This window comes from Columba livia, chromosome 5 (assembly GCF_036013475.1).
Source record: "Columba livia isolate bColLiv1 breed racing homer chromosome 5, bColLiv1.pat.W.v2, whole genome shotgun sequence".
Classification (NCBI taxonomy): Eukaryota; Metazoa; Chordata; class Aves; order Columbiformes; family Columbidae; genus Columba; species Columba livia.
This window is the reverse complement of record NC_088606.1, coordinates 54994774-55009880: the sequence shown is the minus strand read 5'-3', so window position 1 is coordinate 55009880 and position 15107 is coordinate 54994774. Positions and strand designations below refer to the sequence as shown.

The 15107-nt window shown below is 36.2% G+C and overlaps 1 long non-coding RNA gene across 1 annotated transcript; it reads left to right on the top strand.

Annotated features, from left to right (window-relative positions):
* Positions 1-9735: 9735 nt before the first annotated feature.
* LOC135579670 (uncharacterized) lies at positions 9736-13462 on the top strand. The gene is made up of 2 exons (XR_010473270.1): positions 9736-9929; positions 11184-13462. It is a non-coding gene; the product is annotated as an uncharacterized LOC135579670 (long non-coding RNA).
* The last annotated feature ends 1645 nt before the right edge of the window (positions 13463-15107 follow it).

Sequence of the window (15107 nt, the reverse complement as noted above, 5' to 3'; positions counted from 1 at the left end):
CTCTATCCCCACTTCCAGCAGTAACATTAAGTTACAAAGGTGAGTGAATGGGTGCTGGTATGGAGATCATGCCAATCTAGAGAGAGAGAGAGTGGAACCGTACCCTGCAGGTGGGATCGTACAGCATCTTAAACCAATGAATGCTCAGGTTGACAGAGCTTTGCCTCCCATCCTTCCTTCCTTTCTCTAACAACTAAGCATTTCTATTCTTTCCCTTGCATCAGCAATAACACCCACAGAAGTGTGCAGGAGCCAACTTGTCTGGAAGCTAACCCCACATAAGTAGAAAAAAAAAAGAACAACCAAACAAAAAAACTTTTCAGCCAGATCTACTCCAATGAGCAATTCACAGAATGATCAGAAAAGAGCTAGTGCCAGCACAGCGCAGAAGGTGGAAACACAGAGCCAGAGGCAATAGAGGAAAGGACAAGGCAGCCCAAACTTATATCAACTCCAGCTGTGATGGACCCAGAGCCGGAGCCAGCCTGACCGCTTCCAAGCTTCCTCTAAAACCTCTGAACTTTCTTTGAAAACACAATGATAGAATAAGTAAGTATATAGAGTTGAAATTACCAAAATGTCAAAGAAATAAAAACAGGACACTTACTCATACACTGAATGAGACAAGACGCATCAAAAAACCCCATGGTCTTAAAGCTACCTAGCATAGTTTCTGTAGAAGATACCAGGCAAGGACAAATCGTTCCTGCCTAGAGCACTGGAGCTATATAGACCACACTTTTGAGCAAATTTATACTTTCTAAGCATTCATTGTGTAGTTTTTGGCTGGCAGGAAGACATTAGCAGTGGCTTCAGAAAGCATTGCTCATCGTTTACAGGACTCCATATCATCATCATCATAAAACACATTATTCTAAATATTATTTCTTGCAATGCAGTCATCATGGAGATGGGAATGTAAGGTAGAGACAGCTCAAAAAGGATTGGAAAAGGCTGAAACAAAAAAAAAATGGAGCTAGCTTTTGGAAAATTAATAGTGCAGAAGGCTGGACTTCTTTTCTCTATGCGAATATCTAAATTCTGCCATCCCACATCCACAAAAACATGATTTTTTTTGTTATTTGAGAATACGTATGTTTTAAGAACAAACAGATTTACCCTAGCTACTATGTAGATATGATTAAGTGCTGGAAAAAATAATTTAAAAGAAAGAAGAAAAAAATATTTATTCAAGTAAAAATAAAATAAAAACCAAAAATATTTCTAATATTAGAGTCACACTGTAGATAAAAGAAACAAAATCTAATATGTTGACTACAGTAGCAATATTAAGAATAAAATATTAAGAAAAAAATCTCTGTAAAAGAGCTTAAAGCTTTGGAAATGGCAGACAAAAGCTGAAGGGAAGATATAAATTATTGGCATGTTAATTCCTGAAAGAGAGTAGGCTATTTGTAAGTAACTTTGATTAGATCAGTAAGCCAGCTACATGGAGACTGATTCAGACCACTGAGATATTTTATTAGTTTATGTATGCAAAATACATAAATAAATAGATATTAGTTAGTAGGTTTAGATTTCCTAGCCATACCCTGTATGGGAGGGAGAATAAAAAACTGTCACTGATTTAAGTGAAAAAAATCTAAGAAAATATTAGAAAGTTTGATATTGACCACCTGACTTGCCAAGAAAGCCCAGAATGAAGGATTCTAAGAGACAACAAAGTGACATATGGACTGTGAAACCTCTGTTCCCACAAATACACATTGACTAGCAGACAGGTCTTTGAATCTAGGTCAGATAAACCAGTATTTACAGATAGTTTTGTGCTCCCACTGTTGTATTATCTTCCTGTACTGAATTACAAATACTCTAGGGTCCTCTGCTGATAACTTAGGCAATCGGTATAAATTATATGAGGAGATGAAAAGATTTCCAAAAGTTAAGTGGGATGGACAAGGTATGCCAAAGGTTAACAGAAGCATTTGAACACATGATGGGATAAAAATGCCTGTTTCTGGAAGACAGCAGTGGAGGCCAGCATGGAAAGAGTGTGAACAATACTTCAAGGGCAAAATGCTGGAAAGCAGCTATCAAAGGAATTTAAAGGACAGAAAAGGGATCAGAAGTAAATCACATGCTAAGGTATAGTTTCTGTCTTCTTGAGCAAGCAGTAAGCGTCCTGGGAAAAAGAAAGATATCTGGCAAGGGGAAGAACAGGATGGCAGCTCTGAGACTGGGAAAAGGAAACATGGGCTTCGACGATATGACTGTGAAAGAACCCGTAAATCCCATGTCTTTTTGGTCTACATCATTTACACGGATTTGGTAGCAGTCCCCAAAACTGAGTTCTCATTAGTCAAGTAGATCAAGTCAATTGAATTCAAACTGTGTGTAGAAGTACAGCTCAAGGATTCAACTACACTTAGTGGCTTCACTTAATTATTCAACATCTGAATGTATTTACTTAAGGAATTTGTCATAGAGACACAACAGTCTTTAAAACAAACAAACCAACAAACAAAACCAACAGCATCAACAAAACAAGCACAGTTTCATCTTAAAAGCAGAAAGACAGTAAAACTCATGAAAAAAAAAAACATAAGGACCACAGAATGTCTACACTATTTTAACCTAGAAACTACAACTATTGTCTAAGGCAGTCATCACAGAGTGGAGTGCACAGATTTTAAGTAATAGTCTTTTTAATCAGTATGTGTTGGTCTACAACTGTGTACCTTTGAGTGAAGCCTGGAACTGCTGTCTGCTTCAGAGCAGAAGATTCAGGCAATGTTTTGCAATTACTGTATACTACATATCAGAGGATTGTTCACTCCAACATGCTACCTCACAGTCCTACCATCACAATAAATTATGATATGCTTACAGAAAACATTAACACAGTTATGAAGTAACAACCTTTATTTACTAGATCACATAGAGTATTTCAAAACAACAAAATTTTTCTTACCTAAAATTTAAAAGATTGCTACTAGTCGGGGGGGAGATCACTGGTCTCCTTTTGTAATGAGTTCATGATACCAAATGTCCTCTTCAATGGATGTTGGTCACTGGGAGAATTTGTGGGCAACTAGTGATCTTTTAAAATCTGCTGGATTGTTGCTCACTTCCTGTAACACCCTAATAAATATGTCGTTTCCTGATATTAGAAGTTTTGGTGCCAAAAAAGGACAATTAATAAAAAAATCACAGGTTTGCAAATGCATATCAGTGCAGCAAGTATAAATTGCGATATGAAAACTGTAAAGATAATCAGCAGGCAAAGACACTAGAAATAAAGGTTGCTTTTTTTTTAATATTAAAAAAACCCCAAACAAACTCCCTTCCCCCAGATGGAAGTCATGTTCTACCCAAAATCTTAGCTCTCTCCTGTGGAAAGATATATAAAAGGTTACATGCCTAGACGACAAAGAGAAACCCAAACAAATTCCTCCATCCTCATTTGTCACCAGGATTACAAATCAACTAATTACAATGCAAGATAATGAAGTAGGTTGCTTATAGGCAATGTGTAAACTTAAAACTGTTCTGCACTGAAGGTTCATTTTTTTCATGCACGCTGCCCTGTACTAGGCATAAAATCCTTTTCCTGCACAACCACTAAAAGTACTTTTGAGTATACACATACTCTGCTCATTTCTCAGGAATTATAAATGTGAACATTTGAAGTTGATAATTCTTAATTTAAATATACATAGCTACAGACTGTCTTTTGGTGTCTTACAATTTTAAAGTAATTTAAAAAATACAGTAGTTGCCTATTTACATGTTGAAAAGTTGTACTTTAAAATGGAAACATTTATGGTTCCAATTTGCTACTAATAACATACAAAAATAACAGATATACAGAATTCCAGAAGGCACTGTACTTTATTATATTAGCCTTTACCAAGAAAAACATTTTCAAGTAATTTTTCTGAACAGAAGTTTATGAACTAAAGTTGGAAAGGTGGTCTATAAATCGAGTAAACAATTTCACTATCCATTACTTTCTCCCTTGCTTCCAAGTATCTGTTGCACACAGAGACTTCACTAAAGGGAATTGCAAAAAAGTTATACAATACCTATCTTTCATGTTGCAGCTTTAATTTACAATATATTATCACACTCTTCCAAATCAGTAATCAGTAGCTTTAAGCTTAAAATTGTTTATCTTTTTTCACCAACAAAAAATATAAAGTACTTTAAAAATGGTTCTTTTAATAATGTTGTGAATATTAGTTTCATTAACAACAAAGTGAAATTAATTATATTGCTGTCCAAGAGCAAGAAAGTTACAAACAACAAAACTGCCATCAAAAATAAAAAATAGCCTTTGCCTGTGTGTTAATCTCATTATGTGTCTAAAAGATTTTGTTATTCTCTATTCAATTGCTCAACAGTTCAACATTCAGAATACATTTTTATGGTCCCAACATAGTAAATTTAGTCACTTGAACTGTGTTATAAAATCATCGAAGACTAGAAACCACATCCCACAACTGCATCCTATTCTACCAGGCACTACTCATACAGACAGAAGATACACAGTAAAAGGCAGATTCTGTCCTAAATAGTCTGAAGTTTAACAGACAAGAGAAATAGAAGGTGCAAGGAAAGAATGTAATGCCTAAACAAAAGTATGGGATGTGGAACAAAGAGACAGTAAGAAAATGGCTCATGGTCACAAAGACAGACCATGGTAGAGCTAGAAATTACACCAGATCTCACATTGTTCTATAACACAAAATAATTCCTGTCTGCATACATACGGCTTTGCTTGCCTTTATGCAGGTTTTGGGCCTTATTAAAACTACAGTGAGATAAACAAGATATTTAGGACCTTTACTCACTTCTTCATCCTAAATTCTGATCATTAATAGGCTAAGCTGGAAGTCTCAAGCTTCATCTGTCAAGACGACCACACGAACTTGTCTCTTACTTGACATCTTAAAATGGGATCACATAATTATGACATGGGAAATTAACTGCTAGCATTAATCCTATGTTCTCATTGCATTCCTAATTCTTAGTTCACACATTCACCTAACAAGAAATACATAGCATACAACATACATAATGCCACTGCATTGTAATATTAGTATTAGAGCATACACACATTTGCATTCTTAACCAGTTATATACATGTATGTATATATGTATATCCATATGCACAGAGACACAGGAAGACAAATACATATATAGTATATAGACACATATGCTTCCTGCAGAAATCAAAATATTTTGAAAGAAGGAAAAAATACCTTGCTTGACCACAGTTATTATCTGTTAGTGAGCTGTTAATTCAGGCTTTTCTTAGGAAAAGGCACAGTCATGAGTTTTACTATGGATGTTTTTTTAAAGCAAAAACTGTTCAGCAGTTTTCCAGTGACACAAACCAAGAATTTTCCTTCTACCACAATAATAGATATATATTTTTAAGTGTCTTAACATTTATAATTTCAAAAATAACCTGCATAAGTAAAAATAATTAACAGTATTCTAACACTAATGAGTGAAATTAGTAGTACCTGTTAAAAAAGTTAACAGGCTTCAGCAGAGCAAAAAAAAACAAGCTGGGTTCTTCATGGTTTTCTGCCACACCTCTTTCTATGTCGGACTGTGCAATGCTCTCTTTCATTTTCTGTTTCTCTAATCCTAATCCTTGCCTCCATGACAGAAGCAACCAGTTTTGTGGCAGTCAAAGCAAAACTGATCAGTAGTATAGATGTGTTCTCAGAGAAGTTCAAAACACTCATGGAAATAAAGAAATCAAAGGCCACTCCAAGATCCAGCACTGTGCTTTAACACAACTTCAGATAAAGCTTCCCTCCTCACATCCGTGTTGTAATCTTTAACCAACATCTCTGTTCTGCTTCAAATGTGCACAGGTATCAGCATGACAGTCATCAAATTGCTACTAAGGCCAGGTATTCACAAACTGATAGATGAAAATCATGGTAATACTGTTTAGCAGACATGCTAAAGAAGATAAACTATGTATTTGGTTGAGCTCCATATAGTACTAGAGCCACTGAAGCCCTGAATGAATTCTGCAGCACTGTACCTACTTTCTCTGACAGTTAAGTTCAGAAAAATCTTTCAACCAAAGGTAAGATTTTATTTTATATATAACCTATCCTTATTCTTCTGCTGTATTTCTGCAGGCATATTTGCCCACTATTGTAATTTATCTATCACCAAATTATATGTGTTGTTCCCTGTTTTGTCCAGCAGAGATTTTGTTGTTGTTGTTGTTGCTGTTGCCTAAGGGCACCATCCAGAATAATAAACAGTCCCAAATAAGTTCCCTTTACGCAGCCTTGGACAAGCTAAAAATTTACCTGCTAAAGCCTGATCACAAGTGAAATGTGCTTGAACTTTGTCAGTCCTTAAACCAGAAAGCTTTCATTTATCCTGACATAAACATGATCAAATCTATGTTTAATTTTTTTTTTTTAAAGTCCCATCACTGTAAAACAGAATTAAGTGTCCTGTTTCTTGGCAGTGCTCAAGGAGAGCACTCTGAATGTTGATTTAAAAACAGAAAGCATGTATATAAAATGAAATGCACAGATTTGTCAGACACAAGGAATATTATAACAGCAGATCCGGTGTTGTTCCTTTTTTACTTTCCTGATTTGGATTAACTAGATTGCTGCCACTGATAAGTGTCTTTGCTACTGCATTTGACATGAAAATTAATAGAAGACTAACTTTAGGAATATTACTAATATAAGCATCCTTCTAGAAGTATATTACACAGGCTTTTTTCAATATTCAAAACATTTTTCTTCTAAATATCAAGTAGATAATAGACATTCGTTATCTAAATTCCTTTTTAAAAGTCCAGGTCCCCCACAATTCAAGCCATCAATAGTGAACAGAGAGTTGAAACTGTTAAAATAACTGACAGGACACTGTGCAGACTCCAAAAGGCTTTCTTGAATGGGTGTCTCCTAAATCAAATATTACAGCTTTTCCCTGAGTTTATAACATGTGAGATACAGTCCAATGGCTTGTTCATTACAGTCTTTTTCTTTCCCTTCTGGTTTTTGGTTGGTTGGTTGGTTTTGTTTGGGTTTCGTTTGCTTGGCTGGTTTGGGTTTTTTGTCTTTAGTACATATTTGGATCTATTCCCTTTCTTAAATGTCAGAATATAAGGTAAGAGCTTATCCAATAAATACTTTTCCAAATATCCTAAAATATGCTACATAGCTCACAAAACACTTAACTAAATGGCTACTGCATTGAAGTGTTCAGCATCTTTAACATTCTTCACAGCAAAACAAATTTGCTTAAACAGTTTAAAAAGCAGAGATCAGCCTATATTGGTACATCTCAAACACAACTACTTAAGCAGCATGCTTAAGGTTTTCAAACTCACTAAGAATAGATTACTGAAAGATATCATCTTTTTGGAAGAGTGGCATTGCCCATTAGGAAATATTTTTCAACTCCCAACGCATAAAGCTGCTGTATTGCATCTTTAAAAGTAATTGCATGCATGTTTAAAAAACAATAAAACAAATCTTGTAATATCCCATCAAGTGCTGCCAGTACACCATATCCAGTGCACCTACAGAGAAAGAGATACCGAATGAAGACTTGATTTACCCCATGCACGAAGAATGTCTGTAGCATAGCTGCAAGGAAAGCTCTGACCTCTTGAGTCCTTTTGCCTTAACCACTCGACCAACATAAACACCCCCCTGCTCCTTAATAATTATTTCCTAAGAAATAAACATAGCATACTTGCAAAACTGTAGCACAGATAGACTGAAACAACTCTTCAGCTGCTTATACTTACAGATATAAACAGTACACAGTTCATAATCCACCTGGAGTTTTCAGGCGGTTTTGATGTCAATGCTCTTCAAACACGTTCTCTACAAAGTTGAGTCTATAATCCCTCAATATGTGCCAGATAAAGGATTTCTTATTGATTTGTGGTCAGGATTTCAGCATAGTGTAACTCATGCAAACTTAAGGCTTTTTATGTTGTTTTTTTCCTTTGTCTGGCTACTCCCTTTTCACTTTTAAACATGCAATCTGTGATCCATGAGTCTTAGGAAAAGATCCAAAACTGTTTTCCTTGTATTTCAGTACATCCAGATAAAACCAAGCTAGAAGGTTATCATTGATGCCTTGTTTGCTCATGCTATACACACAATCTATTATATGTAATCCCTGGATGTTCTGAAGAATCATTGCTAAAATTAAAGAAACTTTGTTTGAACTTAAAGTTTCAGTGAGTGAAAGACATCTGCTAATAGAAGAAAAGCTTAGAAATACTGCAAGAATCTGCACCTCCTTACTGTTACTACTTCTGCAAACTAGCTACAACAAAATCATGCTAGATAACCTCAACAAATTGGTTCAGGTGCCTAAGATTAACATTCACAGTGCTTTCCTGGGGCATATCTTGCCCTCCTTAACACATACAGAGTCGCATCATTAACTCATTAAGTTTATTTAAAAATTGTTCTCCCTATTTGTATGATAGGCTGCAACAGTCTGTTTTGTAAACTAAGCAAGTTTATTCTTGGTCTGTGTTCATGCAATGCTTAAGATTCATCTGTATACAAAAGTTATGCTTAATTACACTGATTTAATTTAAACAGCTCAAGCCCTGTACTGTGATGAGATCATAAGGTTGTTCTCTACATGTGAAGTTCCTCTTGTTAGGGAAGATGGGCATGGCCCTTCTAAAATATTACAGTTGCATCCACACCGAGGTTACACCTGCACAACTATTTCAATAAAACATAATGCGTAGCCAAAGTACTTATACTGCTCTAGAACCCATGTTTAGAACAGAACCCACATCTGAAAGAGCTGATGGTCCTTAGAAACTTTGGTAAGAGGTTCCATTAGGAATTACAATAATCTTATTTTTGATGTGTACTATTTTAGAGCTGATGGAAAGTGCCAGATATAATAATCAGACTCTACCAAAAGAGAAAATGGCATGAGTACTGGCAGAACCAGCTTCCTGAGTTTCCGTGGCATTCCAATAGCTGAGAAGATGTTTCAATTTTCATGGCAAACAATCACTAACTTTGGATGCTTTTAAACAGAATTCAGGATGTATTTGTATTTGTTGCCTAGAAAACTGGAAGACTGGAGATGCAAGGTCACCTGAGCCAACAAATCCTAGCAAACATTTGAAATTTCAGAAACTGTTGAAAATGTCCCAGAATTTCTTTCCATTTAGGAAGAGATTTTTTAGCATTTTGCAAAATATAATGGGTCTTTGCTACATGGTAGCACTGGCAGTGAACTATAAAACCAATGTAAAACATTAATAATTTGAGATTTTCTTAATGAAAATATCTAATAAGAAATTTTAATCATTGATGACATTGCTGTTTTTATAATTGAGCAGGAATCTCCATTCTAGGGCACAAAGAACAGAGGAAAAATAAAATTTAGGTATTAGAAAGCCCTAGAATATGTAGTTTCATTAATGGAATTTCAACAGATACAAATGGTTTCAATGAACAAATTGCTCTGTAAGCAATGGAAACATTCACAGTGTGGCTACCAGTTGATTTGTGCTGTGTCACGCTCATGAGTCCAAGCACAATAATTGCCATTTGCTGCATGTATTTTTCGTGGCCTCTCCCTTCATTTTCTCCTGACCACAGGTAACTCCACGAGCTCTGGTTCCCTTTGGGTTTCACAGGGAATGCAGTTGGGTGCTCGGTTGGGAGCTGGGCAAGACTCAGCACATGATTCATACAGAAATGAAGACAAGCTGCCTGGTCGGCTGTAGATACTGCTGCATTCACTCTGCAGTTGTAGCTGCACACAGGAACACTTTGGATCACCCTCTCTATCTATCTCTATCACCAGTTTCTTGGAAGCTCGTGAACACTTGAAAATTTTCAGACCCTGCCCTACCGCCAAATTCTATTGAAAACAGCCACCATTTCCTGGGATACAGACTGGCAGAGACATGGCAGGTGTGTCACTATCAGAAATGAGATTGAAATACACTTGATAATGAACTTTTTTTTTTTTCCCCCTGCAGGTAAGTGGTTGTCCTTTTCTGCTCCCAGATTCCTAAATTTTGTCCCTCTATTGTCTAATACAAGAGGTCTCACATTGCACAATCACAATAGATGATAGCTGAATGCTATATCCACAGACTTGTTAAATTCCACCATCATCAATATTTCCAAGTAATCCTCTACTTCAATAGCATAAAAACATTGTTAACTACATGAATATAAAGACAGAAACATTTTAAATGCTATCAGACTATAAAAGCAGTTTGTTATGGACTCTTGGAATACTGGGCAACAGGTTATAGAATATCCTATATGAGTTTTCTATTTTGGATAAATAACATTGTTTGCATATGGAAATTTTCAGGTATATTATTTCCTCGCAAAATGCCTGTAGATTCAAAGAGACAAAAACACATCAAAGTGTAAAAGTTAGGTATATATGCAAATGCAGAGCGCATGCAAAAGATTGTGTACTGTTATTCATGTATTATATACAGAGTATATATGCATATTCATGTATGACTTGAATACCTTATGAAATTCAGTGTAAGATAATGAAAATACAAATAGACCTACAGATGAGCATTTAGGCTTCTCACTCTAATTTCTGCTATCTACTGTAAAGCAAAAATAGTCTGAAATGGCCAAACCTGTCTTCAACACATACATACCTTTTTTAACTAAATATGTGAATGTTGCACATGGTTTAAAACCTTTCATGTTATAAATCACTTCGGAAATAACGATGGATTTATAACTCCCTCTCAACAGTGCAGACAAGTGCTACTCTAATCCACACCACTGGGATCAGGCAGTTTGCTTGATACACCCTCACTCAGGATCATTGAGATCCACATAAGCACCAGTTCTGAAAGTTATTAGCAAGGCATAAAGTATTTGAAACTGTAGGATATTTACTATTGTTCACATTTAAAATCTCCTTTTAAGTATTTTGTAACTTTCTGAAGTTTTATTAAGGAACATTTATTGGTTATTAAATCATTCCCCAACCTGTTGCTCTACAGAACAACGCTGAATGCTCTTAAAGGCTTGGGTGGCCTAACAGAGTCTGTGGCTGTTCTCGGACTTCACTTGCTAGATATATTTACCTTACTTCTACCATTTCATATGGAATTATTTGTCGGTTTCAGTGCCATTCCTTCCTGCGAGCCAGCACTTAAATTTTATTTAATTTTTATCTTTCAGATCCATTTTGCCTCTTCAAGGGATAAAGAAATTGAGGAACTAACTCCAAGTGTAACTTCATATGGCTTACATCTCTTCATGAGAATCCTCTAGATTAGCAGGCACATTTTGAAAAGCACAATGATAGTTTCCTTTGTATAGTTGTCTCTCTTCAGATCTCACAAATAATCACCAAGAAAATTCTTAACTAATATGGAATTTCTGCTTAGATGGTCACAAATTAACCAGAGAAGGGTGTGTGTTAGTTTAAACAAATTACTCGCATTTTCCATTTTTGGTCTAGGGCATAAGAAATTAGATAGTTAATTTTAAATGCAAAACTTTGTACAGCGTGCAAATCATGTCTGTATGTCAAAGTAAAATAACAAACCTAATGAGGAATGTTAAAAAAGCAAGACCCATTAGTTTAAAGATACATGGAATCAGCCAAAGATGACAAACATGCATAAAATTCAAAACATGATGGAAAAGGGAACAGGCACTGAACCACATAAATCAGTGTTTTGAATTCTATTTCTCTGTGGGTATAATTGTACCTTAGTTTCTTATAATGATTTATTGAGGTAAATAGTCTGTATGGTTTAACAGCTACAGCTTCAAAGTGTCAGGCACAGACTCTCCTTTATTCATGAGGCAGCTGAGTATTGGGATGTGAATTAGCTTCTGTATTCTGGGACTTGGCAAAGTTTGTTTTTAAGGTCCTTATAAAGGATTCATGTTGATGCAGCTATTCAAATGTGAAAAACACTGTGCTGCAATGGATGAAATAGAAAAGCTTTACAGTAATTCTGGAGGCTAAAAAAGTAAAAACACTGAAATAAACCATTCAGAATTACCTTCAGCAAAAGAAAGGAATGGCATAGAGTTAATTCTAATACATTATATCGTTTTGAGGAAAATGAAAAAACTAATTTCTTGATGAAGTACAAAAGTGTGATGGGATCCCAGAATTTACTTCTAAGCTAAAACAGAGTGTGAAAAAGAAATGGTAGAAGTTTAAGCTGTGATATTCACATTTTGGGTTGATTGCCAAACCACACGTTCTATTGCTCTCAGACCAGGATAAACCAACCATTAACTAATCAAAAGAATCATCATCCATGAAAGATATGATGGCATTTTAACAGTTCTTAATCTATTAATAAGAAATAATAATTTGCAAAATATATTCCCTCTTCTGTTTATATTCATAGAGCCATTCTTAGCAGAAATTATATGTAGGCTCCCATGGAGTAGAAACCCTATGAAAGCCATGAAAATGCACTAAGCTTCCTTACGTACTGTGCCAAGATATTCAGCAGGAACTTTGGTCGTTGCCAAGAAACACGTGTGCCTCAGATACAGAAGCTCTGCATGTACCGGTATTTCAACATTCCTGGAGAGAAATGTGACCCCTTGATGCATACACTGGTTTGCTGGCATGCTTGCATTCCTCCCCATCTGTCAGAGTGGCATTCTGCCTTCTTACAAGGTGGGATGCCAGTTTTGGAGCACAGGTGCCAACCAAATATAGGTTCAGACTAATACTCTGCAAAATGTGGCAAATGACATTTCACCTGCAAGATCATTCTACCTCTGACTCATGCCAAATTAGGATTGCATGCTTCATTAGCAAAGGGGGTCATCAGCTGAAAATCATAGGCAGCACCAGAAATACTGGTTTTCTGTATAAAATCTCCTAGCTGAGAGTTTTCAGCACTAAGGTTTAATTTACAATACACCAAATTTTCCTAACATTGCAGACATACAGCCCTTGTGAGAAAGCTGCGACAGACCATGGACAGAGATCTGTTGAATTCATCCTCCTAGACTAATATCTCACAAATTCCAAGATTCTTAAACAGGGCAAATAAATAAACGGTGGGGGAAGGCATAAGTAAAGATTTGTGTTACCTATAAGGGGTTCGCTAACAACACAAAGAAAACCACCTTTACTATGACTGTCAAAAAAAACAAACCAAAACCACTTGTGCTCATATTATTCTAAAATTCTTAAATTATAATTTAAAATGTTATTCTTAAAATTGACACGATATAAAAAATTCTTAGCTTTTAGTGTAAGAATTTATGTACATGTGAAAGCCCACTAGTCATGAACAATCATTATACAAAAACCATCCAACATACAATGAAAACACGGGATAATATTACATGGTGTTTCAATATTCTCAGAATAAAATATATTTTGAACTCTTTCATTAATGAATGTACTCCACAGTAAATTAATCTAACAAGAAAAGTTAAATATTCAGTTGATCAATAAACAGAATAACTGCAAAGTAATGTTGGTTTTCTTTCTGAAGGACCATAGCCTACTTTATTTACAAATGCACAAAACAGAAATGAAGCATCACTAGTCTAAAAGTTATCTGCTTTCAGGAAACAATTCACTATCTCTTCTCTGGTAATTTACAGTGATTTCTGTAGTTTATTTATGCCAGGATGCACCTGAAATGTCATCAGCTTTAGGTGATTTTGCTAAACTTACTACCCCAAAATAAGGGTGATATTATGCATAATTCTGCATTACTTAGGCTATTCAGAAGGCATGCTACTGCTGTTCCCAAATGACAAACTCAAAGCTGTTCATTCTTACCAGCACAAAATTATAACTCAAAATGTTGAATTCTACAATTATAATTTAATACATTAAGATGCAGAGTCCTGCATCTGAGATGGAATAACCCCACGCAATAGTATACAGGCCAGGGGCCAGTTGGCTAGAAAGCATATTTGAAGAAAAAAAGTAGAGGTCCCTGGGGACAACAAGCTGATCATGAGCCAGCAGAGTGCCTTGGCAGCAAAGGCAGCCAACAGCATCCTGGGCTGTTTCAATAAGAGCATTGCCGGCAAATTGAGGGACCTGATAATGTCCCTCTTTCTGGGACTTGTGAGACTGCATCAGGAGCAATGTCTCCAGCTCTGGTCTTCCCAGTACAAGACAGCTACTGAAACAGTGGAGCAAGTCAAGCAGACTCACCAAGACAACTCAGAGGCTGCAGCATTGATATACGAGAAGTTGAGAGAGCTGAGTTTGCACAGCCTGGAGAACAGCAGGTGAAGGTGAGAGCTTATTGCTGCCTCCAACTGCCTACGAAGAGGGAGCAGGGAAGATGGAACAAGGCTCCTCGCAGTGTTGCGCAGTGACATGACAAGAGGCGATGGACACAAGCTGAAATATGGGAAATTCCAATTCAATATAAAGAAAAAAAATCACCTTGATGGTAGTAAAACACTGGGCCAGGTTGCCAAAAATCTATGTGGCATCACCATCCTTGAAGATACTCCAGCTTGACTGCAGGTGGCTCTGTGCAACGTGGTGTAACTGGACTTGCATAGAGCAAGAAGTAGGGCTAGATGACCCCTGGTGGTCCTTGCCAATCTACATAATATACATGGCATGATTTTGTATGATAGACATACTAGTTTTAACAGTGCCATATTCAGGAACATTTATGACTATCACACTCCAGGCACTCACTAAACTATTTATCGACAGCATACAGCCTTACATTTGCTTTTCTCAGCTTTTCATTCAAACAAAGGCTTCAGTCTTTTGTACAAAACTTACTTCCAGTAAATTAACAGCATTATACATGGTATTTATTCCAAGCCTTCCCACTTTGGATCCCAAATGCTTTAGAAATGATGCATTACTTAAAACAGAAAAAGGCACCTGTTATGCACCCAGAAAAAGAAGGAAGGTGGAGTAAAGTCAGTAGAAAGGCATATTTGTCTTCCTGGCACACTCTGCCGGTATGTCACAGCCACTGTCCTAATGTGAAGGACGCTGTCCTGCCACTAGGCAGGATACCACAATTCCATGACAGTCTCAGGCCTATCATAAATATCATGACATTAAGAGGACATAATCTTTCATGCCTAGGTTAATTTATTTAAAATTTATTATCTCAGACTATTAAA